This window comes from Peromyscus maniculatus, chromosome 4 (genome assembly GCF_049852395.1).
Source record: "Peromyscus maniculatus bairdii isolate BWxNUB_F1_BW_parent chromosome 4, HU_Pman_BW_mat_3.1, whole genome shotgun sequence".
Lineage (NCBI taxonomy): Eukaryota > Metazoa > Chordata > Mammalia > Rodentia > Cricetidae > Peromyscus > Peromyscus maniculatus.
In genome coordinates this window covers 39,445,748-39,470,209 of record NC_134855.1, presented here as the reverse complement: position 1 = coordinate 39,470,209, position 24,462 = coordinate 39,445,748, and the positions used below count along the sequence as shown (strand labels likewise).

The window sequence follows — 24,462 nt, the reverse complement described above, 5'->3', positions numbered from 1 at the left end:
TGGGTTTTGTGGGAGTAGGGGGAAAGTGAGAAAGAGAAGGGGAGAGAGGGGGGGAAAGGAGGGGAAGAGAGAAACAGAGACAGAAACCCTCGCCATGTGGTCTAAGGTTTTGAATTTGTCATTCTCCTGTCTCAGCCTGCCAAGTGGTGGGATTACAGGCAATGCGCCACCATGGCATACTTCACAAGTAATGTTCAAGGGTCTCAGTAGAGGCCAAGTTAGAATCTAGAGAGAGAGGAGTGAGAACATAAAGTTTTATATGGCTCATACTAGTCTGTTCTCATAAGTCAAATAAATCAGGGACATTCATAGATGAGAAAACTACAGAGAATGTTTATATTCAGTATGTAATATGTAGAGGATAAGTTAAAACTATGTGGGGAAGAACAGCATAAATTATTACCTACAATTTGTGAGATTTTATCAAAAATAACTTTTTCTTTTATTTTTTAATTAATTATTTTCCAGCTTGATCACAGTTTCCCCTCCCTCCCTCCTTTTCTCCCATCCCCTCCATCAATCCCCCATCCACTCTTCCCCTTTAGTCTTCAGAAAAGGGCAGGCCTCCCATGTGTATCACCTAGCCATGGCATGTCAAGTTGCAGTAAGATTAGACACCTTGCCTTGCGGTGGTGGCATACGCCTTTAATCCCAGCACTTGGGAGGCAGAGGCAGGCGGATCTCTGTGAGTTCGAGGCCAGCATGGTCTACAGAGTAAGTTCCAGGACAGCCAGGGCTGTTACACAGAGAAACCCTGTTTCAAAAAACCAAAAAAAAAAAAAAAAAAAAAGGCACCTCCTCTCCTATTAAGGCTGGACAATGCAACCCAGTAGGAGGAAAGGGTCCTCAAAGCAGGTAACAGAGTTGGAGACAGCCCCTGCTCCCACTGTTAGGAGTCCCACAAGAAGACCAGCTATACAATTATAACATATGTGCAGAGGGCCATGCAAGCTCTCTGGTTGGCAGTTCAATCTCTGTGAGCTCCTATGAGCCCAGGTAAGTTGCTTCTGTGGATTGAAAGAAATAACTTTAAAATGTTGAGAAATGTCATTATCAAGAACTATAAACATTTCTAGTTTAGAGACAGCAAATATATGAGGCCATGAAATTATGATATAGAAAATGCTATGTAGTAAACAGTCATTAAGAGTAAACTGTTTAGCCTAGTGAGTGGTGCATGACTTTAATCTCAGCACTTGGGAGGCAGAGGCAGGTAGATCTCGGAGTTTGAGGCCAGTCTGGTCTACAGAGTGAGTTCCAGGACAGCCAAGGCTACACAGAGAAACCCTGTCTCAAAAAACCAAAAAGAGTGTAACTATTTAGCCATCCTGGAATAATAGGTGATTTGCTGACAGACTCAAAAACTTTTCTTCAAGCAATTTAAAGTAATAGGTCCTTCATACTGAAAAGATGGAAGTCTTTGATTTCCATCTTTATAGCAATAAGTCTGCAGCAAAATTAGTTAACTGTATGTGGTCCATTGCTCAATAAACAATATCCCATATTTCATTCTACTGCAAATATTTCAAGGACTCCTACTTTTAACTTGCTAAGTAACCAATAAAATGCAATTCTTATTAGTTTTCTTAGTCTAATCAATTTCAAATAATTCCCTACTTCAATGATTAAAAGTTAAGACTTTATTTTCACTGTTAACACACTTTAGTGTGTATGTGAAGGAAAAATATTGGTGGTAAGTAAAAGTTATTATAGACTATTGACACTTGAAACTGTTTACATTCATCACATATTATCTATCATTATCATTATGGAGATTTTATCTTTGAAAGAAGAAAAGTCAAGTTATGGTCCAGGATATTTTTCTGTGAGAAAATTAGCATTATTTATTCCCCCAATTTCTTTTCCTCAAAAATAAGAAACAAAAATCCAAAAAGTCTCTTTAAAACTACTGTCATTCTGAGCCCTGTGGTACAAGTTTGCAATCCCAGCTGGCAGGAAGGTTGAGGTAGGAGGATCTTAAGTTCAAGACCTGCCTGGCCTATAGTGTGAGATCAAGGCCAGAACTTTAAAAACAAACAAACAAACTCCTGGAATAATCCCAAATAAATGGGGACATCAATCATAACAAGAGCAAAGAACTGACTTACTAATTTTGCTCAAACAACACTGCACACAAAACAAAAAATGAAGTAGGTAGAAGAATGTTATTGAGCAAAATACATTGCTTTTTTTTCTCTTTTTTTCAATTCTGCTATAAAAAGAAAAGGTGTTGCTTTTGCACAGGCAAGTTCTATACCCCGAAGGAAACTATCAGCTTCACTATATTGTCTTTAGCTTCTCTGTTTTTCTGGGAACCTTATTTAATGGTAATAACAAACTGTCATTGTGCTGTAGCCCAATCTCACAGGCAGTTCCAAAGGAAATAGGTGAGAAAATATATACTATTTAATATGATGTGGAAAGCACCAGGACAGTTCAGGGCAAAGGTGGTGTGTTGCCTATGCATAGAGCAGAGCTTTAATGATTGATAACAAGCCAACCATCATTACAAAAGATGTCCTAGTTAGGATTTCTGTTGCTGTGATAAAACACCATGACCAGAAACAACTTGAGGAGGAACGGGTTTGATTCCATATCAATGCCTATCATCAAAGGAAGTCAGGACAGGAACCCAAACAGGGCAGGAACCTGAAGGCAGGAGCTGAAATAGAGGCCATGGAAGAGTGCTGCTTACTAGCTTGCTCCTCACGGCTTCCTCAGTCTACTTTCATATAGCACCAACGCAGGTGGTACCACCCACATGGGCTGTGCCTTCCTACATTAATCACTAATTTCAAAATGCACCACAAGCTTGCCCACAGGCCATCATGGTGGCATTTTCTCACTGATGATTCCTCTTCCCAAATGACTCCAGCTTATGTCAAACTGACATAAAACTAGCCAGCACAAAAGCCCACTTTTTAACTACTAGTTTATTGTTAATACATAAATAACGTTGTTAACTTTTGTAGAACTATTCAATCAAAGAATTATTACTGCTACATGTATGTACATGATGTATGAGGACTCTGTGGAGTCAGTTCTCTCCTATCTTATTTACGTGGATACCAGGGTTCAAACTCAGGCTGCCAGGTTTGCAGAGCAAGGATTTGTACTTGAGCCATTTAGTTAGCCTTAGAATAATTAACTTGAATTAAAACAACAACAAAAATCTATACTTATTTATATAGAGGTTGTGGGTATGTGTGTGTGTGGAGGTGGGGGAGGTGTATGTCCCAGCACATGTGTGAAAGCCAGAGAACAACTTGTAGGAGTTGGTTTTCTCTTTCTGCCATATGGGCCTGGGATCAAACTCAGGTCATCCATCAGACTTGGTGGCAAGCTCCTTTATTCCCTGAGCCATGTAGTTGGCCCTAGAATTATTAACTTTTATAAATGGCCATTTCAGACAATTTTTTTTTGTTACTTTCAAGAATCACCCTTGGCAGGTAATGGAATTTAGCAATACATATCTGTAAACTATGGAGGTTATGTCATGACATCCATGAATACTACTTTCATGAGAATGTAGGCATTATGTGAATGGCTATTTGGTTATTTTCATTTATGACTAAGTTTTCTATGGTAAAAATAATTACAGGCTGGAGAGTTGGCTCACTATGTAACCCACATAGAAAGCCAAGTTAAGTAGAAGGCACTTATAGCCTAGCATTCCTATGGTGAAATGGGAGGCAAACAGGAGAAATGACCTGAGGCTGGGCCAGCTAGCCTGGAGTACACACAGATCAGTAGAAACAAGAGACCCTATCTTAACAAGGTAGAAGGTGAAAACAGAAAATCCTGAAGGCAGTCACTCCTGACTTCCAAACGTGTACCATGGCATACACACATTTGTTCTCTTGCTGTGGGATGGTCTGTATGTCAAATCTGTTGCTCTGATTGGTCAATAAATAAAACACTGATTGGCCAGTGGCCAGGCAGGAAGTAGGTGGGACAAGGAGAGAGGAGAATTCTGGGAAGCAGAAGGCTGAGGCAGAGAGACACTGCCAGCCACCGCCATGACCAGCAGCACGTGAAGACGCCGGTAAGCCACCAGCCACGTGGCAAGGTATAGATTTATGGAAATGGATTAATTTAAGCTATAAGAAGTTAGCAAGAAGCCTGCCACGGCCATACAGTTTGTATGCAATATAAGTCTCTGTGTTTATTTGGTTGGGTCTGGGTGGCTGTGGGACTGGCGAATGACAAAGATTTGTCCTGACTGTGGGCAAGGCAGGAAAACTCTAGCTACTCACTCTCTCTCTCTCTCTCTCTCTCTCTCTCTCTCTCTCTCTCTCTCTCTCTCTCACACACACACACACACACACACACACACACACACACACACACACACACACAAATGAAAACACAAATAAAAATGAAATCTTAAAAAAATTGACATGTTTGAGGGTTTACCATATAACAAATTTTTTTAAACAAAATCATATTCATACACAAAGGTAAATAAAAATCACCTGCTGATACAAAACTACTGTTTTCATGATTATAGTTATTTATCTTTTGTTTCTAACATCTTGTTTTTTCATTTTCGAGACAGGGTTTCTCTGTGTAGCTTTGGAGCCTGTCCTGGAACTCACTCTGTAGACCAGGCTGTCCTCAAGCTCATAGGGATTCACCTGCCTCTGCCTCTCGAGTGCGGGGATTAAAGGCATGTACTACCACTACCCAGCTGTTTCTAACATCTTAAAGGCATAAATATTATTGGGTGATTTTTAACTCATTTGTGTTCATTTATGTCAAAAGAGGTTTGTGCTTCTATCTTCTGTCTTAGTTATTGTTCTATTGCTGTGAAGAGACATCATGATCAAGGTAACTTACTAAAAAAAAAAAAAAAGGCATTTAATTGGGGCTTGCTTACAAGTTCAGAGGGTCAGTCTATGACCATCATGGAGTTTGGAAGCAGTAGATGAGAACTTTAAATTCTGAGCCTGTTGAAACCTCAGAGCCCACCCCCTACAGACATACCTCCTCCTCCAAGGCTACACCTCCTAATTCTGCCTAAACAGTTGTTCACCAAACTGGGGACGAAGCATGCAAATACATGAGCCTATGAAGGCTTTTCTCATTTAATCCACATTTCCTTTAGAATTTATACTGCCATTTCTCCTCTGCTTGCTATAGTGAACTTCAATAAGTAAAGGAAAAGAGGAAGCTATTAGAATAGGTAAGAAAAATGTCTTCTAAAATCAAGATTATGAACTATATTCAGAAAAGAGTAACACAGGACAACCTTTTAGGGTGGATAGCTAATGCAGTCTTTTGAACTAGGTGCTGTATTTAACAGATGTCCCAACAAACTGAGGGGTGTTAGAAAAGGCAAGAGCACCTGGTTCTAAGCAACTGAAAAATATGCCTTTCAGACCTTTGTAGTCTATGTGTCACATTTTTCAATCCCTAAGCTTTAAAAAGATTAAAAAAAAAAAAACCCTCATAAACCTGTGATAGAATATACAGACCTGACTAGCCTGGAACTGGCTATGGAGACCAGACTGGCCTTGAACTCAACAGAGCTCCTGCCTCTGCTCCCCAGTACTGGAATTAAAGGCAAGTGCCACCATGCCTGGCTTTTCTTTATTCTTTTCAGACAAGTCTCATGTGTCCCAATCCCCCTACTTTAAAAAATAAAAGAAATTTTCAGTCAGTTGGGAAAAAAAACATTAATTTTTTTTTACATTTATTACTGTGTGTGTGTGTGTGTGTGTGTGTGTGTGTAAGTCAGAGGACAGCTTGGGGAACTGGGTCTCTCCTTCCACCATGCTGGTCCTGAGGACAGAATCCAGATGTCAGGCTTTGTTGCAGGCATCTTTACTTGCTAAGCATCTCATCCACTTAAAAACTGAATGTAAGAAACTATTTTGGGGAAAACATGGCTACCCACTTGTAGTTTGGTTTCTGTTGCTATGATAAACACTATGACCAAAAGCAACTTGAGGACACCTAAGGGGTTTACTTAGGGGAGTTAGGGCAGGACCTCAAGCTGAAAGTTGGGGGTGAAGGTTCTGTAGGGCACTGCATCCTAGCTTGTCCCCCTGGTTTGCTCAGCTTGCTTTCCTATAAAGTCTGATGAAGCCCACCTGCCCAGGGATGACAGTGCTTGGAGTGGGCTGGAACTTCCCACATCAACCAGCAATCAGTCTAGAAAATGCCACACAGACATGTCCACAGGCCAATCTGATGGAGGCAGCATCTCAAATGAGAATTTCTCTTCTCAGGTGTGTCTAGGCTTTCAGCATGTTGACAAAAACTATGATACCACTCACTAGAAAAATTATCTTCAGCATACAAAAATAATTTTAGATGTTTAAATGAGTAAATTATTAAAAACAGATAACATAGGAAATGATTCCAATAATTTGTGAGAGGACAGTAATCTTGGATTTTATAAAACATAGGTGCTTAAAGCCAAATGACAATAGTTTAAGTACCTGGCATCTATCACGAAGGGTTACTATATCTGTTTCTTCCTGAGCGCTAGGACTAAAAGCATGGGCCACCATGTTGGGCAACAACTGTATCTCTTTTTAAAAAGGCCTCAAAAACCAACCAACCAAACAAACAAACAAAAACGAAGACAAAACAAAACAACCAAAAGACAAAACAACAAAAAACAACCAAAAAACAAAACAAACAAACTTGGAAAAAAGGAACAAAGTAAACAATGGTATATCTAGAGAAATGTCATTGTGACAATAATGCACCTAATATTTTACCTATTATACATTTAAAAAAAAAACCTCTGCTGGGCGGTGGTGGCACGTCTTTGAACCCAGCACTCCGAGGCAGAGGCAGGCGGACCTCTGTGAGTTCAAGGCCAGCCTGGTCTACAGAGTGAGTTCCAGGATAGCCAAGATTGTTTCACAGAGAAACCCTGTCTCAAAGAAACAAAAAAACAAAAATAAAACTAAAACAGCAGGTCACAGAACAGTATGCATAGTCTCACTTTCATAACGGAGTAAAATAACATGATTATGCGCCTTTAAGAGATGTGGAAGGCTTTGTCTTACATGATCGTAAATGATTTAGTGGGGTTTCACATTCTACTGTATTATTTGAGAGTTTATGGTCCCTCTCAAAGAGAACAAAATGATTTTTCGTAAGAAAGTGGTGCTTGTTTTTCTGCTCCAAGTCGCCAACAGCAGGGCATTATCTTTCCTTCAACTCTGCATCACTTCACTTTCTATACCATCATTTTCTTCTTTTATGATAACTTCTCCAAAGCGTCTGTGAGAGAAAAGACACCCAGGAAGGCTACTCAGTGCAGCCTGCCTAACAGTGAGAGAGCCCCAGTCCTCTGGGGGTACAGCATCTCCCCCCCTTGTTCGGATTTCTTGACCATCACGTTTTTCTGGTGGATAACTCGTTGTCACCCGGCTTACACCGCGGCGGGGACTGTCTGGAGGACTGGTGCCCAATGGGTGGCTACTTCTGCTCTTTGCATCTCAAGCCTCCCATTCTCTCCGGGACCCGTGGGGGAAGTTACTCAACTTCTCATTGACAAGACTCTGATGACACTCCACGGGAAAGCCGAGAAGGGGATTGGGCAACTCCCGGGATACACAGAGAGAACCTAGTAAGTGTTCGACAGCATAACCGCCAGGGCAGCCGCTTCTGCAAGCCAGCCTCAGTCCCGCAGGGCAGTCGAGGACCCCGGGGGTCCCCACCCCACCCCACCCCACCACCGCGGGCCGTGTCGCGCTCATTTCCCGCCCCTGGAAGCAGCGCTGACGGCGGCGGTCACCCAGCCGCGGCGGGGGTTGGGGGGACGACCGTCGTGGCGAAGCCGACCGAGGTCACGGGCCGGGGAAGCCCCACAGGGTCAGCTCGGGGGCAGGGACCGGAGCTTTTTCTCGAGCTCAAAATCACCCGGTAAACTCGCTGTGGCCGCAGCTCCGCTTCTCCGGGGCGACCTGGCTGCAGCGCGTCCCTCCCGCTCCCACACCCCCGTCCTGCGTCCTCCGGCTCGGCCGACCCAGACACCCGAACTCCCAGTTTTTACTCACAGGGAAGGGGTTCCGCGGCGCTCTCTCACGCCACAGGTCGCCGGTGCCCGGCCGAATGACTACAGCCGGAAGTTGCTTTCCGTTCCAGTTCAGAGGGCAGCGGCGGCTGCGCGCCGAGTCCTCAACGCTTCACCTTCCATCCGCAGGGCCAGGCCCCGCCCCACGCCCCGCCTCTTGCAGAAGCCCCGCCCACAACGCCCCGCCCTCGCCAAGCTCCACCCCCGCCAGGCCATATAGGAAATACATCTGTTAGCGAGGGAATCCTTTATTATATTTAAAGGTTATTTCAGTGTCTTAGCTAGAGTTTTGAGCAAACCACAAAATAACTAGTAATATCACCCTTTATGTAGGTTAGAGAAGCACTCAGAAAAACTTGAGATATTGTGGAATTCCTGTTTAGAGGAGGTAGGGAAAGGGCCAGGAATCTGCATGTTTCCACCGGAGCCCTTATGTGAATGTAATTAAGTGAATCACTTAATTATATGTATTGAGAAACACTACACATACACATCAATTTGGTGTTTCCCCCATTAGTAATACTTCCCAAAGAACGTACTTGCTAAACAAAGTTCAATTGTTGGTAAATGGGAGTAGAAATTTATTTTAAAATTTCCCATGGATTAAAAGTTTCTCATTATTCTATTTCCAGACATGCTTGAATGGTCTGAGAGAGACGTCTCAGATGGACACAGCGAGGAAAACATCTTTTCTTTGTTAGAACAAGAGGATCGGGTTCTGGCTGCCACCCCCACCCCCTTTGTTTCCTCTACCTCTGGCACTTACAGGCGTTTTGTTTATTTAGGTCAGTAAGTCCAAGGATTCAAGCACTTGTCAAGTGCCAGCTGTGAGCCTGAGTATTTGGAGCAACTTTTAAAAGTCAAAACATAGTTTAAAAGAATTTCAAAACTCAGCATAGGCTGTGGTGGCCTGCACAGAACCTGCGCAAAATCAAGCCAATCAGCTTTCTGCAACGGAAGCCGCGGGGCTCACAGACCTGTATCACTAATTGAGGTGCTCTGGACAGTGGATCGAGGGGAGGAGGGGCCAGTTTTCTTTAAGGTGTGACCCATTCTCCTTTGGATGACCCGTTATGGGTGAATACACACAGACAACACAAAGTGGACTTGGCAGTCACTTGAAAAAAAAAAAAAAAAGGACACGAAGTTGGGAGAGGGGGTGGATCTGGGAGAGGTTGAGAGGGATATGATCAAAACACGTTATATGGAATTCTATAAAAACATTAAAATTTTTAGCAAACAGAAACTTCTCAATATAACGTTTGAATCAAGTGGTTTCTTTTTGTAATAGGTAATACGTTAAATGAGATACAGCACTGCTTACATTAAATGCTTTGCTTTTTCTAGAGCAGGCTTAGGCACAAAACAAAATTGAGAAGAAGGGCTAGAAATTTCCAATATGCCCTTCATCCCCACATATATAAGCTTGTACAATGTCAGTATCCTCAGTACTGAGGTTGAAAAAGCTGCTATAAACAACAATGTACTGGTCTTTACTGGAAGAAAATAAATTATCAGCTGTTTAAGGTAAATGCCAGGAATGTGGGGGACAGTAAGTATATATGCATTTTGTTACGAAACTGCCAAACTACTTGTACTCCACAGAGGGAAGTTTCTGTCCCTGCCAGCCCTTGCCAGCATTTAGTGTTCTCAGGGTTCTAGATTTTGGCCATTCTAACAGGCAATGGTGTCTGATTGTTTTAATTTGTGGCTTCTGGGGGAGGAAGAGTGGCTGGCCACGTGGACTTTCTCCAAATATGCTTACTTGTCATCTGTTGTTTTTTAAACGTGGTCTTACCCTGTCACTCTGGATGGCCAGGAAAACTCTATGTAACCAGGCTGACCTTGAACTCACAGACATCTGCTTGTTTCTGTTTCCTGGGTACTGGGGTTAAAGGCATCTAGTAGTGTCTCCCCTACATTTTTCTCTAACAGTTTTAGAGTTCCAGGTCTTACATTGATAATGTAAGGGCCACCTGATCATGTCTTTTAAAGAGCAAAATTTCAAGTTTTAATGACGTCTAACTCATTCAGTGTTGATTTCGAGTATATTTGAAGCTGCATTGGGAAATTCTTATTGAAATTATAGAATTAATAATACACACGGAACACAAGGCTGAATGCATAGGCAGTTTGAAATACAAATGGGCTACAAACTTTGAATACGGAAAAATAAGCATGTCTTAAATACATATTTTTCTTTTTCCATTCCCATGAAGAGAAGTGACTATACATGAGATACGAGCTTGGATAGGCATAGAATCATTTAAAATAGATGATTTTTATAATAAAAACAGTGACATATATTTTTTCTTCCTGTAGTGATTATGCCTTTCATCAGAAACTAAATATAGTATATTTAATGAAGATTAAACATATAGTGTTGTGGACATCCCTAGGTAGAAGAATGAAACTAGATCCATATCTCTCACTTGCACCAAAATATCAACTCCCAAAGAACCAAAGACTTTAATGTAAGACTTGGAACTGTAAAACTATTAGAGAAAAATTTAGGGGAGATACTACTAGATCTAGACACAGGCAAGAACTTTCAACGGGACTCAAGTTGCTCAGGAAATAAGGCTAACAATTGACAAATGGGACCTTAGGTTAAGTAAATAGAGAGATAGCCTACAGAATGGGAGTAAGTCTTTGTTAGTTGTACATTTGAAAGTGCATTCATATTTAGAATATACAAAGAACTTATGCCGGGCGGTGGTGGCGCATGCCTTTAATCCCAGCACTCGGGAGGCAGAGCCAGGTGGATCTCTGTGAGTTCGAGGCCAGCCTGGACTACCAAGTGAGTCCCAGGAGAGGCGCAAAGCTACACAGAGGAACCCTGTCTCGAAAAACCAAAAAAAAAAAAAAAAGAATATACAAAGAACTCAATAAATTAAACAGGGAAACAAGCCAGTCGATAAATAAGCCAATGAAATGGACAGTGCTCAAAAGATGAAATACAAATGGCCAACAGACATATAAAAATGCTAAATGTCACCAATTGTCAGAGAAATAAAAATTATAACTATATTGGCATTCCATCTTACCCTAGTCAGCATGGCAGCCCTTCAGAAAACAAAAACAGAATGCTTGCTGGTAAGAATTGGATAAAAGGGAATCATTATACACTGTTGGTAGGAATTTAAATTAGTCCAGTCACGACAGAAGTCAATATGGAGATTTCTCAGAAAACCAAAAGTACATGTGACCCAGCTACAACATTCCTGGGTATTTACCTGAAGAATTCCAAGTTGATATATCGCAGAGACATTTGCTTGCCAATATTTATTGTAGCACTGTTATTCACAATATCAGTTATGGAACCAAACAAGGTATCCAACAACAGAGAAATGGATAAAGAAAGTGGATTTTTTTTAGTTTTAGGTTTGATTTGTAGTTCCAAGACTTAAAATAAATACATAAAATCATGTATATGCACACACATACATGTTTATATGACGCAAAAGTAGAAGTGAAACTATGGAGGAGAACTAAGGGGCAATGGGGAGGGAGAGGGCTGAGGAAGGGAGGATGGGAGAGTGGGGGGGTGGAAATATGCTCAATGTACAATCCATGCTTTATGAAAACTTTAAAAACTGTATTGAACTAACATCGGTAGAATTATTTTTTTGTGTGTATGTGTATGCAGTGTACATGTGCATGTGTGCACGTGCATTGTTGAACACTCTATATCCAAGTGTGTGAAGCCAATAATGAGAGGAAATGAGCAGACAGAGCTGGAAGTTTGAGCCTCGGTCGGAGCTTACTTTTTATACCTGATTTCTATTTTAAAGGACCAATAGTAAGTTTTATTTACCCAGGCATTCTTTTCATAATGAAAAGTGACAGTCTGTGTAAGGGGTCTGTCTCACTTCAGCCCAATACCCATAGTACCAAAGTTGATGAATACCAGTTTCAAGCCGAAGAGGTAGCTGTGAACTGTTATGGTCTCCCAGTTCAAGATCTGTGCTGAAGAACTAGTAACAGCCAGATAGAAAGTGAGAACCAAGGGGAATCCACACAGCCAACCAGAAAGGGCTACACTAGGCTTCAAGTGAGTAAAGGCAAGCCGAGTGGCATGGCACACACAGTTAATCCCAGTATTCAGGAGGCAGAGGCAGGCGGACCTCTGTGAATTCAAGGCCAGGCTGGTCTCTATAGTGGATTCTAGGATAGCCAGAGCTATATAGTGAGATCCTATCTCCAAAAAGCAAAACAAAAGCCAGGGGGTGGTGGCGCATGCCTTTAATCCCAGCACTTGGGAGGCAGAGCCAGGCGGATCTCTGTGAGTTCGAGGCCAGCCTGGTCTACAGAGTGAGATCCAGGACAGGCACCAAAACTACACAGAGAAACCCTGTCTCAAAAAAAACAAAACAAAACAAAACAAACAAACAAACAAACAAACAAAAAAAAAGAAAGAAAAAACCAAAGCAAAATGCAAAATAAGTAAGCAGAAAACAAAGGATGCCTTTGAGAAGCTTATGCTGCATAAAGAAAACACAAAACAGTGAACATTTTGGAATGTGATTTATAGGCATGGCAAATAATAAGAATTTTTTTCACATATATATACTCTCTGTTCTCAGTGTCACAGTCTGTCCCCACTGCCACCCTTTATTCAAACCACGGTCAATTCATAATTATCTTAATGACCTTATAACTATTCTCACATTTTCTCTTGCCAAATTTTAATGTTAGCATGTTCCTGGACTTTTTATCACCTAGAGTCACTCTATGTCATCTCATCACATTAATGTAAAATACAAACTATAAACCTGGAATAAGTATTACTTCCATGTCTCTAGACAGTATTCCAGCACTCAGGAGGTGGAGGCAAGAGAATCAGATATTCAAAATCAGCCTTGGCACATAGAGAGTTTGAACCAACCTGAGCTACATGAAACTTTATCTCAGAAGAAAAAGAAAAAAAATCCTTATTTGGGGCTGAGTATGTAGGCTGTTGGTAGAGTGCTGGCCTCACATGCGTGAGACCTTGTGATTTACTGCCGCACCTCATGAGCCATGTGTGGCAGTGTACACCTGTAGTTCCAGCACTCGGGAGCTAGAGGCAGGAGGATGAAAGGTTCAAGGTCATCTTCAGATACAAGTTCTTCAGATACTAGTTCAGCCTGGGCTACATGACACCTTGCCTCTCAAGGAAAAATGTAAAGAGCCCAAGACAAAATGAGACTCTTGGATGTATGAAGACAGTAAGAAGAGAAGCCAGGTTACAGTGATACGCAACTGTAATCTCTGGTGGAGGCCGAGGCCAGCAAGTGTGGGGCTAGTCTGGCTACAAAAGTCTATCTATCTATCTATCTATCTATCTATCTATCTATCTATCTATCTATCATCAATTTATCATCTATCTATCAATCTATTTCTATCTATATATCTCTATTATAAGTGTATATAGATATATAGATACATCAAAAGAGAAGTGTCATACTATCTGCAAGCAATTGTTAATATTAATGGCAGTTTGGTGGCTGGGCAGATGGCTCAGTGGTTAAGAGCACTGGCTGGCTTCCCACAGTAATGCATGGTGGTGCAAAACAGTGTGTCAGGTGATTTCCAGGAGTCTGTAAAACTCCAGTTTCAGGGGATCTGATGCCATTTTCTGGACTCCAAGGACACAAGGCACACACATGGTGCATAGACATACATGCAGTCAAGCAATGATACACATAAAACAAACATTTTTTTAAAAGAGAAATTAACAGCAGTTTTGCTTTGACAACCAACTGAAAATACAGGAGGAAAAGTGTCAGCTAAGAAGTCTATATCCCACCACTCAGGAGGCAGAGGCAGGTGATCTCTGTGAGTTTGAGGCTAGCCTGATCTACAAAGCAAGTTCCAGGACAGCCAGGGCTGTAACACAGAGAAACCCTGTCTCTTGAAAAACAAACAAAAACAACAGCAAAAAGAATTCTATATCCAGCGAAACTATCCTTCAAAAATTAAGAAGAATAAAGCCGGGCGGTGGTGGCGCACGCCTTTAATCCCAGCACTCGGGAGGCAGAGCCAGGTGGATCGCTGTGTGTTCGAGGCCAGCCTGGGCTACCAAGTGAGCTCCAGGAAAGGCGCAAAACTACGCAGAGAAACCCTGTCTCGAAAAAAAAAAACCAAAAAAAAAAAAAAAATTAAGAAGAATAAAGACACTTTGACGTTAAATAAAAGCTGAAAGAATTTGTTGTTAGTAGACTTGCTATAAAGAGCAAGAAAGGAAGTAATGGAGGATGGAATTTTTAAAATCCCACTAGAATTGAAACCATATAAAGAAACAACGTTTTTTAGTACAATCAGTCAACTACATAAGTACAAATTCCAGCATGATTCAGTTTTTGTTTATAATTTCTCTTTTTTTATTTTCTTCACGAGCATACGATATATAGAGATAACTTGCAAGAAGACATAAAGGAGGGAGTAAACTAATAGAATAGTTTATGGTTGTTCCTAAAACTAAGTGAAGGGTTCACAACACGCCCCCACGGTCGCATATACCAAGCGGACACTTCCGCCTAGCCAATTCCAGGTCAGGATAGGCATTTCCGGGTCAGGGCGTCTCTCGTAACCAGGATACCCGGGGGACCTGGACACCTCCGCCTAGCAAGTTCCAGGTCAAGATAGCCATTTCCGGGTCAAGGTGTCTCGCGTAACCAGGATCCGAGATGTTACATGGCCACGTAAGTGCGCAACGTGACCATGTGATCTACGCACACGCGTGGAGTAGTGACGTGACCTGGCCACGCCCCCAGCCGGTTTTAAAGCGGAGCGCCATGTTCCCAGTCCCCCTTTTTCTCCACGCACGTGTCTCTCCCACAGGCCTGTGCACTCTCTGTCCCTTTAACTCTAATAAACTCTTATAAGCGGATTCTGTCGTGTTTCGTGACACTTCCTTGCAGGGTAAGAACACAACGCGGCTAAATAACTAACACTAAGTCTATATTAATTTAAATTATTTTAATCTCCATGTGACTCCTAAGAAAACATCTCTTAAAAATACATAAGAGAAAAAAATCAGAAGGGGCTCAAACAGTGCAAAGAGTCAGAAGGCAGAAGTAACAGAGGAAGTAAGGAACGGGGACAATGGTTTATGAGGGCACGCAGAAGCACTTGCTAGTTGAGGGGATGGTGTCTGTGAACCAACTTACAAGGATGATTCAAGCAGTACGGGAAGGGGCTCCTCTTGAGGAGACGGACTCCTGCAGTCAGACAGTGCCCAAGCTTACCAAGCCCTTGTTAGCTGCTGGGTCAGGCAACAGATGACAACAAACATTCCAGAAAGTTGCCCGCTTGCATTCACAGAATAGTTTAAGGAAGGTGACAATGACGTCAGGACATCTCCAATGCAAACAAGAAGCGACTGAGAAGGTTGCTGACCAGTGGAGCCACCAGATGAGTTGAATCACTCTTTGAAACAGAATGACATCTAAGAACGTAAAAGCAATTCTTTGACACCGAGGAGGAAATATCTTACATCACTCTGCTGTGAGTTTGATTTTGTGTTTTTGCTTCTAAAGTTAAGTTAGAATAATTAGTACCAATGCATGATTTCTTCTGAAAAGAAGCTCAGTGGCTGAATTCTGGAAATACTTCTTACAACAGACTAGCTACATTTTTATTGAATTTTAAAGTTGCTTTATTTAATTTGACATTAAAGCAAAATTAAAAGATGGCTTAGTTTTTCTCTTGAACTTTTCATGTCACCTTGTCTAAACTGATCCTCAACCAAATACTTAGTAATATTTAAAATTCATAAATAGGCTTTCTATTATGAATGCATGGAAATGACTGATGTTCCTTTAAAGATTTTTTTCTTTCACTAAGGTGATATTTAAATTTCATGATAAGACTGCTGATAGGTAATACCTAATTTTTTCTTTTCCAGTAATTCAGAGGTATTATTTTTATTTATTGTAGCAAATTCCTCCGTGAAAACTAGCAAATAGCATCAGATCTGAGCAGACTGAGCTTCTTGCCTTGCCCTGGGCTGGTAGGATTTCTTTATTGTCTGTTCTCTTGATTAAGAGCCATTGGTGTACTTTTTTTTAACTTGGCTAGTCATTAATAAATTCACTTGCATGGTGAACTTTATTTCCAAATACAATGTCACTTGAATTATTGTGATTATAGATTAAGGTAGTGCCATGGTAAAAAATATAATGTTTGAGGACATTTACTTATATGTTCATTGGACTGTTTTTTCCCAAGTGACATAATTATTCACCTACTGTTCAGCCTGGGAATTTTTACTTTGCTTGGATTTTTAAAAAAGAAGTATGGCATAAGAAATGCATACATCAAGTAGCAAACGGCAGAAGTCTTTTCTTATTAGTGATCACTTTAAAAGTAGATGGAGAGCAGAGCTTGGCCAAATATGAACAATCCAGCATAATCAAATAATCAAACTACATGCTGTCTAGAAGAGACTTATTTTAGATGAAAAGACACAGATAGATGAGAGTGAAAGATGTGGACTCCAGAGTTGGCTCAGTGGGTGAAGAATTTGCCACGCAAGCATGAAATTCCAAGTTTGAATCCCCAGAACTATGTAAGTTATATGTTGTAGCACACATCTGTAATTCCAGCACCTTTGTGGGGAGATGGGAGATGGAGACAGAGTCCCTGGATGCTCAGCAGCCAAGCAGCCTGGTGTACAGTGGTAAAGAAAACGAAACCAAACCAAGGACTCCTTTCTCAAAGATGGAAGGTGAGAACCACTAGCATTCGAGGGTGTCCTCTGACCTCCACAGGTATGCCATGATGAACATGCACATGAATTCACGAATAGAAATACTGACACCCACACACACCAACACACATATTGTACACAAACACACAAAGACAAAATAATAATAATAAAAGATGAAAAATATTTTTGCATTCAATAACCAAAAGAGAGATGGGTAACCGTACTAATATTAGTCAGAATATGCTTTCAGTAAAAAAAAAAAAAAAAAGAAAGAAAGAAAGAAAAGAAAAAAACACTTGTATAGGAGACATACCATAAGATTGTATCACCAAAAAGAATCATTCACCAAGAAGATACAACAATTATACACATAATAGCAAAGAGGGCCCTAAAGGAAATGAAAAGAACATTTCCAGAGTTGGAAAGAGAAATAGACTACAATAATCATTGGGGACTTTGTTATGCCACATTTGATGATGAATAGAAAAACAGACCAGAGAGGGAAAAGACAACTTGGAATACTACTATATGCCAACTAAGCCAAACCAACATAAACAGGGCACTGTGCCAACAGGAAGCAGACACACTCTCTCAGCAAATGGACAAGGACACTTCTCCAGGATAGAGCAAAAGTTGCCCGCTCCAAAGTCTCAATGTATTTCAGAAGACTGAACTCATTTGAAATACCTTCTCCAACAAAGATGGCATGAAGAAGTCAGTAATCCAAGGAAAACTGGAAAAGATATAAATCTGTGAAAACTGACACATTCTTAAGCTACTAATGAGTAAAAAAGGAAATCACAAAAGAAAGTAGATTTTGTTAGAGATGAATGAAAGCAAACATTGCAACACATGAAAGCTCATACAGTAAAAATCGTGCTCAGTGAGACCTTAATTCCAGTGTATGTTGATATTAAGGAAGAAGACCAGGGCCTGGAGAGATAGCTCGGGGCATAAAGTCGCTCACCCACAAGCCTGACCACCTGAGCTCCATCCTAAGCACAAACAAGGTGAAAGGAAAAAAACCATACTCCCTCAAGTTGTCTCAGATCGTCACACACAGTAAATAAAATGTGTCATCAAAAAAGAAAAGAAAAGCAAGCAAGCAAACAAGGGGTGGGGAGCTAGGAGAGAGCACTTCCTTACAAGCATAGGAACCTGAACTTGACCTCCAGAATCCAGGTAAACAAACAAGTAGGGCATGGAGGGGGGTCTGTAATTCCACTGAGAGCGAGTCAGAGGCAGGTGGGATAAAGTAAGACCCTGTATACTTCAAAGAACTAAAAGAGAAACAAATTATCAGGGGAATGGGATTAACAAAGATTAGAAGAGAGATAAGTAAAATAAATAATAAAAAAAATTAAAGACTCAATAAAATAAAAAGATCTGGATTAGTTATAACCGCGCTAATACAGATATCACTAACAGGACACCGACTTGAAGGGAGGAAGTAGGATGATATACAGGAGTTTATAGTTCCTGCTTAACTTTTTTTCTTTCTTTTTTTTTTCCAGAGCTGAGGACTGAACCCAGGGCCACTGAGCTAAATCCCCAGCCCCTTAACTTTTTTTTTCTAAATCTAAAATTGTTCTAAAATAATTCAACTGACTTAAATCCCTTTATATTAAAAAGAAAATACAACTGAAATAAAAAACTGTAAGGTAAAGTACATACTCAGCTTGCATAAGGTCAATCCTTAGTGTGCCCCACGTCCACCCAAAGCAGACCTCCAAAGCCAAACCAAAAAAGCCCTCCTGATACTGTGAAATTAGGCTAACGTGAAAGTGACATATAAACAGTTATCAGATGTAGTTAAAAGATCCCTAGCCTTAAATTATTAGAAAGCAATAAAGGCTTAAAAACACATAACTAAACATACTCAATCAGGAACTGAGGAAAGTAAAATAATCTTTAAAATATCAGGAAAATATTATCAAAGATAAAACCAAAAGATATTTTTTATAACGGCAAGTATAAAATGTCACAGGGATTAGTTCTGTGATATGACCAATCAATAAAAAAGGGCTGGAGAAATGGCTCAGAGGTTAAGAGCACTGGCTGCTCTTCCAGAGGACCTGGGTTCAATTCCCAGCACCCACATGGCAGCTCACAACTGCCTGTAACTCCAGTTCCAGGGGATCTGACACTCCCACACCAATGCACATAAAATAAAGTTAAATAAATAAAAAAAAAAGAAAGAAAAAGAAAAAAGAGAAAGAAAATAAAAAAAATGAACACTAAGAAGGGTTACAGAAATGGAAAAAAAATGTGTAGGATAATATCATGTTTGTCAATACATTTGAAAAATTGATCAGAAGAATTGTTTTAAAAATAATTGTTTTCGCCGGGCGATGGTGGCGCACGCCTTTAATCCCAGCACTCGGGAAGCAGAGGCAGGCGGATCTCTGTGAGTTCGAGGCCAGCCTGGGCTACCAAGTGAGCTCCAGGAAAGGCGAAAAGCTACACAGAGAAACCCTGTCTTGAAAGAAAAAAACCAAAAAAAAAAAAAAAAAAATTGTTTTCAAAAGCCTGCACAGGTTCAAGCCAGACAGGCTCCCAGCACTGAGAGGAGGAAGTAGGCACCAGCTCCCACTCCTTCCTAGCCAAGAAGCTATCTCTAACTGATACCCAATGCAAAGGAAAAATCAGTTTTCTCCAATGAGGTCTCACCGGGTTTAGTAACAAAACAAACTCAATAGTATTTTTGTAGACTTTTTGTATCCTTTTGCTTTGTTTGTACATTCTTTTGTTTTATTGGTCTTTTTATTGTTTGTTTTGATTTCCATTTGTGTGTGTGTGTGTGTGTGTGTGTGTGTGTGTGTGTGTGTGTGTGTGTGCTTGTGTGTGTGTGGGAGGGTTGTGTGTGTGTTTCTTGGGTTTTATTTTTGTTTGTTTTAGAGAGGGGGAGAGAAACAGGGTTAGGTGAATAGAGAAGTAGAGAGAATCTGGGAAGGCTTGGGGGAGGGGAACCATGATCAAAATACATTGTATCCCAGCACTCTGGGGAGGCAGAGGCAGGCGGATCTCTGTGAATTCGAGGACAACCTGGGTTAGAGCGTGAGCTCCAGGAACGGAACCCTGTCTCAAAAAACAAAAAAACAAAACAAAACAAAACAAAACAAAATTTCAATTAAAGATTACTTTTCAAAAGAATTGTCTTCAAACAAAATCTAAACAGTGTGAAAAAAACAGCAAGATCAAAAACAATAGAAGACACTAGAAAAGGTTGTAAGGAATGACTTGCCAGCAGACGTGCCAAGGTCTAGGTTGTGGATTGGTTCCTTAGACGTTTCAAGGAACAGATCATGTGCGTGAAACTTGTTAGAATATGGAGCATTTGGGCATTTTTTTCTGGTTTTACTTTCTGAAAGTAAACTTTAGTATAGAAACTCATCACTGATAGGTTCCATAAAATGAAAATATAGATAAATTTAATGTCTTATGAATATGAATGTGAGAATTCTCAGTAACTCACAAACATGTGCTTTCCAGTACATATTTTCTTAATGTAAACTAGACATGAGATAATCAATTTGGACACACATTTTGCATCCCCTCTTTGGATGTGACTTTCGAAAGCTGTTTGCAGGAACCATATGAACAGCTGCTTTGTTTACAGATCCGGTTGCTCTGCCTGGATAGGGCTCCTTGGCTTAGAACCACATTGTTTTCATTCTTTTCTGTTAGTTTGAGCTGTGAACTGAATTGTGAAGCCAAAATGATAGAAGAGAGGCGTCTAAGCATGTGGATTGAAGAGAAAAAGGAAATGTGTAGGCTTGGCTTGGTTTGATCAACCAATTTATTATTTTAATCTGAGAAATAACAAAGCACAGTTTCTAATTATAATTCAGCTCTGTCACAGAAACATGCACAGCAGCAACCTGATTTCTGCTAAGTCTTTTAAAAAAGCAGATCCTTGCTTCATTAGAAATGCTAAAATCAGATAGTTGTCTCTGATGTTACCAAAGACATGGAATATTATTTAAAAATTATATTTTTTATTGAATGCACCCTTAATAAGCCAGGATATTGATAATTATTATTATTTTTTATTATAAAAGCATTTCCTTCAAACCAACAGCCAATCTCAATCTTCATATTAACCACTAGGGAAATTCCCCTGAGATCAGAAATTTAACAGTCGACTGCTTTCTCCTCTGTTATGAAGCCCTGATCCAGAAATGCTAGCTGGTATGGTGAGAAAACAAGAAGGAGGAAGCCTGTCCAAGTATCCTTTTTGATCTAGAAATCACATGTAAATTATGTAATTTAGAAAAAATAAGAGATGGATAAAATGACTAGATAGAATTATGAAATAAAGATGTTAGCAATAGTTAAAACATACCAGAAAGAATATTCTTATATGGATAATTCCTCTACTGTGCACATAAGAAGGAGACAAAGCAAACTGACTTGGAACATATTCTACTGTTTACATCTACAATGTATAATGCAAAAGACTCCGAATGTTTACCGAAGCCTCAACACATAGAAAGTCAGGATGTGCTGGGCTGTGGTGGCGCACGCCTTTACTCCCAGCACTCTGGAGGCAGAGCCAGTAGGATCTCTGTGAGTTCGAGGCCAGCCTGGTCTACAGAGCGAGATCCAGGACAGTTCCAAAACTACACAGAGAAACCCCGTCTGGGGGGTGGGGGGAGACAGGATGTTCAAAGACAAGGTTTTATACTACACGGACAATTATTTCCCTTTAGTGCACACATTTTCTAAAATTCCAACCAGATTTTTTTTTCCCCAGGGGAATTTAACAGATTTGTTTTGAGTCATCCTGTTAGCTATAATAAGAAATGTTTAAGAGAAATAATTGGACATTGCTCTAGAACTCCTTTGGCTTCTGGGCATACATTTTAGGCACAATGAGTTGACATACAGTTTCATATCCCAGAGGCAGACTAGTGTGTTAGCTATGTGCTGACACATGAAACTGTATTCCTTGGGGGACCAAAGAGATGACAGTGGATGAGTGAGAAAGGAGAGTTTCCAGCAAGGACATGATTATTCTGTGACTTGGATGAAGTCATTTTCTTTTTTCCCCATCCTACTACAGCTTGGGTTAAGCATCTCAAACATAGTTTGAATATGGAAAGAAGACAGTGGTGATAAAAAGCCAGGGAAAATGAACTGATATCAATTTATGTTTAAACCTTGTCTCACTATGCCGCTGAACAAGTACCATTGAAAATATGCAATCATTTTTTTCTAGCAGACACTCTCACTGAGTGTCTAAAAACTACTATGACAATACTGATAATAGTTCTTGATATTTAATCTAGAGTTTTCCTTAAGAAAATCATATTATATAATCTTCAATATTAACTGTGGTGATGAAAATGAAAGGTTTTTTTTGATAACAAAGTAAGACTTGATTACTATAATTAGAAATCCTTATAAGGCTAATAACTGATGTCGTAAAATATTCATCATCACGTATTTCTTATGAGAATAAAGGTCAGCTAATTTAATATTTGAATAGACACATTTGATCATGTTGGAATTGATTTTTTTTAAATATAAGCAAAAGGTATGGCTACACATACTTTTAATTTACTTTCAACTTAGACAGCCAACTTAGGCCAAATATCTCTCAGTCTTTTGGTATAAGAAAAAAAATCACTTCTTGGGAAGGCTTACATATCAGATACAAACTTTTAAAATTCATTTCAATTAAAGTCATAAAAATATTCTATCTTACAAGTTAGGGAAGAAGAAAAAGGGTCACAGTGTTCCTTATTTCTAACTGTAACAGTGATGACAGAGGCACCCCTAACTCGTGTCAGGAGCTGCTTAGCTGGCTGGTACAGAAGTGGAACTGATCTTGCCAGAGGTAAGGCATCCCAACCACCTTGCTATGCTAGGACTTAATAGGAATTAGTAAGACTTGATTACCTTGTTTCCAGGATACAGGTCTCCCTTCATAGACGGATTTTCTTTAAAGATGTAGGCCGGTACACGTTCTGGAAGTTGTTTGCACCGTCTCTACAAATGCTGCCCAAACTGTCCTGAGCTCTCCCTTGTGTTGAACTGGGGACTTCCACTGAAAAATCCCCAGACTTGAAGACTTCCTTATTTGTAGCTATCAACAGCCAATCATGGCAAGATATTGAAATGAAGCAAAAACTACCAGAAAATGTTCTGAAACCACCCGTGACTATAACTCTGACTTCCTTTTGAAGAAATGATATTTTACCTGAGTAGTTAAGGCATTAAAAAATTTTTTAGAAATTATAAACATGAGTTTTTTTTGGGGGAAGAAGTATTTTTTCATGTAAAAAGTTTTAAAAGTAAGCTTATTTGGAAAATGTCATTTTAGTTTTTGAGTCACATTTGACTCCAGGTCATTGTATTTATAAATAACAGGCAAAAAACAAATTTGAGTATATTTTTCTTTGCTTTCTGACTTACAGAGGCCATTTGGATGAAGCCTAGTGAATAAAATAGGGTATATCTTAAGATTCCAGAGTGTGACCATAGATACTGATAAGAAAGATGAAGCAAATAAGATTCTTTAGACAGAATTTCTAGTTTGAGACATAGGTCACTGTTTATACAGATGAACACATGTTCTAGCACACCGGGGTGGGGGGGGGGAAGGCGGGGGGGGGGGGGGGGGGGGAGCGGGGGGGGGGGGTGTTTCTCTCAGGCCACGTGGAACTAAGCTGTACATTTTACATGCAAATGGAAGGCAGCAACATTTGGACATTTTTCTTTGTTATAAAATTTTAGAGCTGGAAATGTAGACACCTTCTGTTCCATTTCCCTTTTATTACAGATGAGTAAACAGTGGAGGATGAATGCTCAGGGTCACAACATTAGAAAGCAACAGCCTCTCAAAGGGATCTGAATTCAAGCACAAGTTCATACTTCCTGCATTATGCTCTCCCACAGCAAGTCCAGGAGCTGGAACAAGACTGGATCCCGCTGAGTTAAGAAGTCTGTGAAGACATCCCCCAGAATTCCAGTTAACAGAAGCTAAAATTTACACTTTCTGATTCATAGTCTAGTTTCTTTGCTGCTTTAAAGCACTATCATCTCTGAAATTACAAATTAAACATATTGGAAGGAATGCTGTATATAGTGAATAATTGCATATTCTCTAAAAATATTTTTTTAAGTTTCTAAAGTGCTGAATAAGCATGTAATTAAAACTGTTCTCATAAAATACACAGTGAAGCGGTTGGTTTTTTTTTTTTTTCAGCACTATGTTCTAGCAATCTTACTGATGAAATATCGGCCATTAAACATGCTTTTGTGCAACGGAAAAACTAAAATCTAGCAATGTAAGTACAGCGAAGTGAAATATCAAAAACTTAAGATAGTATTGGTGTGAGGGAATTTACTCCTTAAGAATTTACGGCAGTGAAGCAAGCTTTTAGAAGCACAGCTTTTTGGAAAAGTGGTGCTCCCATATTGACTGGGAAATAACCCCCTTTTTTTGTTCTCTCCATCCTGTGCCCCTCCCTCTATTATTTACTTTGGCCATTGAGTTTGGCTGAGATCCAAACTTCTGAAAAAACTGGCTATTCCTGGAATATTGGCCTCAACCAGGTGGGGCGTTGAGAGAGGCTTCCGAGACCATGGTATAGAGGCTAAGTTAGAGATGCTTTTTAAAGAAGTTATGTGTAAGTGTGTGAAATTAAAAGCCTATGACACCATTGACTAGTTCAGACTCTCTGCAAGGTAACTGGGTATTTCACCTGTGGCCCTTATTGAC

The 24,462-nt window shown here is 40.1% G+C and overlaps 1 protein-coding gene and 1 long non-coding RNA gene across 6 annotated transcripts in view; one reads left to right on the top strand and one right to left on the bottom strand.

The window, feature by feature from the left end:
* Nucleotides 1–22,774, bottom strand: part of Tank (TRAF family member associated NFKB activator) — an 83,446-nt gene extending 60,672 nt beyond the window's left edge. For 2 of the 5 annotated variants that reach the window (XM_006984624.4, XM_076569559.1), the window contains exons 1-2: nt 8,022–8,155; nt 7,026–7,242 (exon numbers count right to left, since the gene is read on the bottom strand). The gene's annotated coding sequence lies outside the window, so the exon portion shown is untranslated. Of the gene's footprint in view, nt 1–7,025; nt 7,243–8,021; nt 8,163–22,637 lie in introns of those variants that run through there. The other 3 variants (XM_006984623.4, XM_016003096.3, XM_076569558.1) reach the window with 2 other exon arrangements.
* On the top strand, nt 14,976–23,802 carry LOC143272874 (uncharacterized). The gene is made up of 3 exons (XR_013050489.1): nt 14,976–15,529; nt 22,498–22,575; nt 23,521–23,802. It is a non-coding gene; the product is annotated as an uncharacterized LOC143272874 (long non-coding RNA).
* Nucleotides 23,803–24,462: the final 660 nt, after the last annotated feature.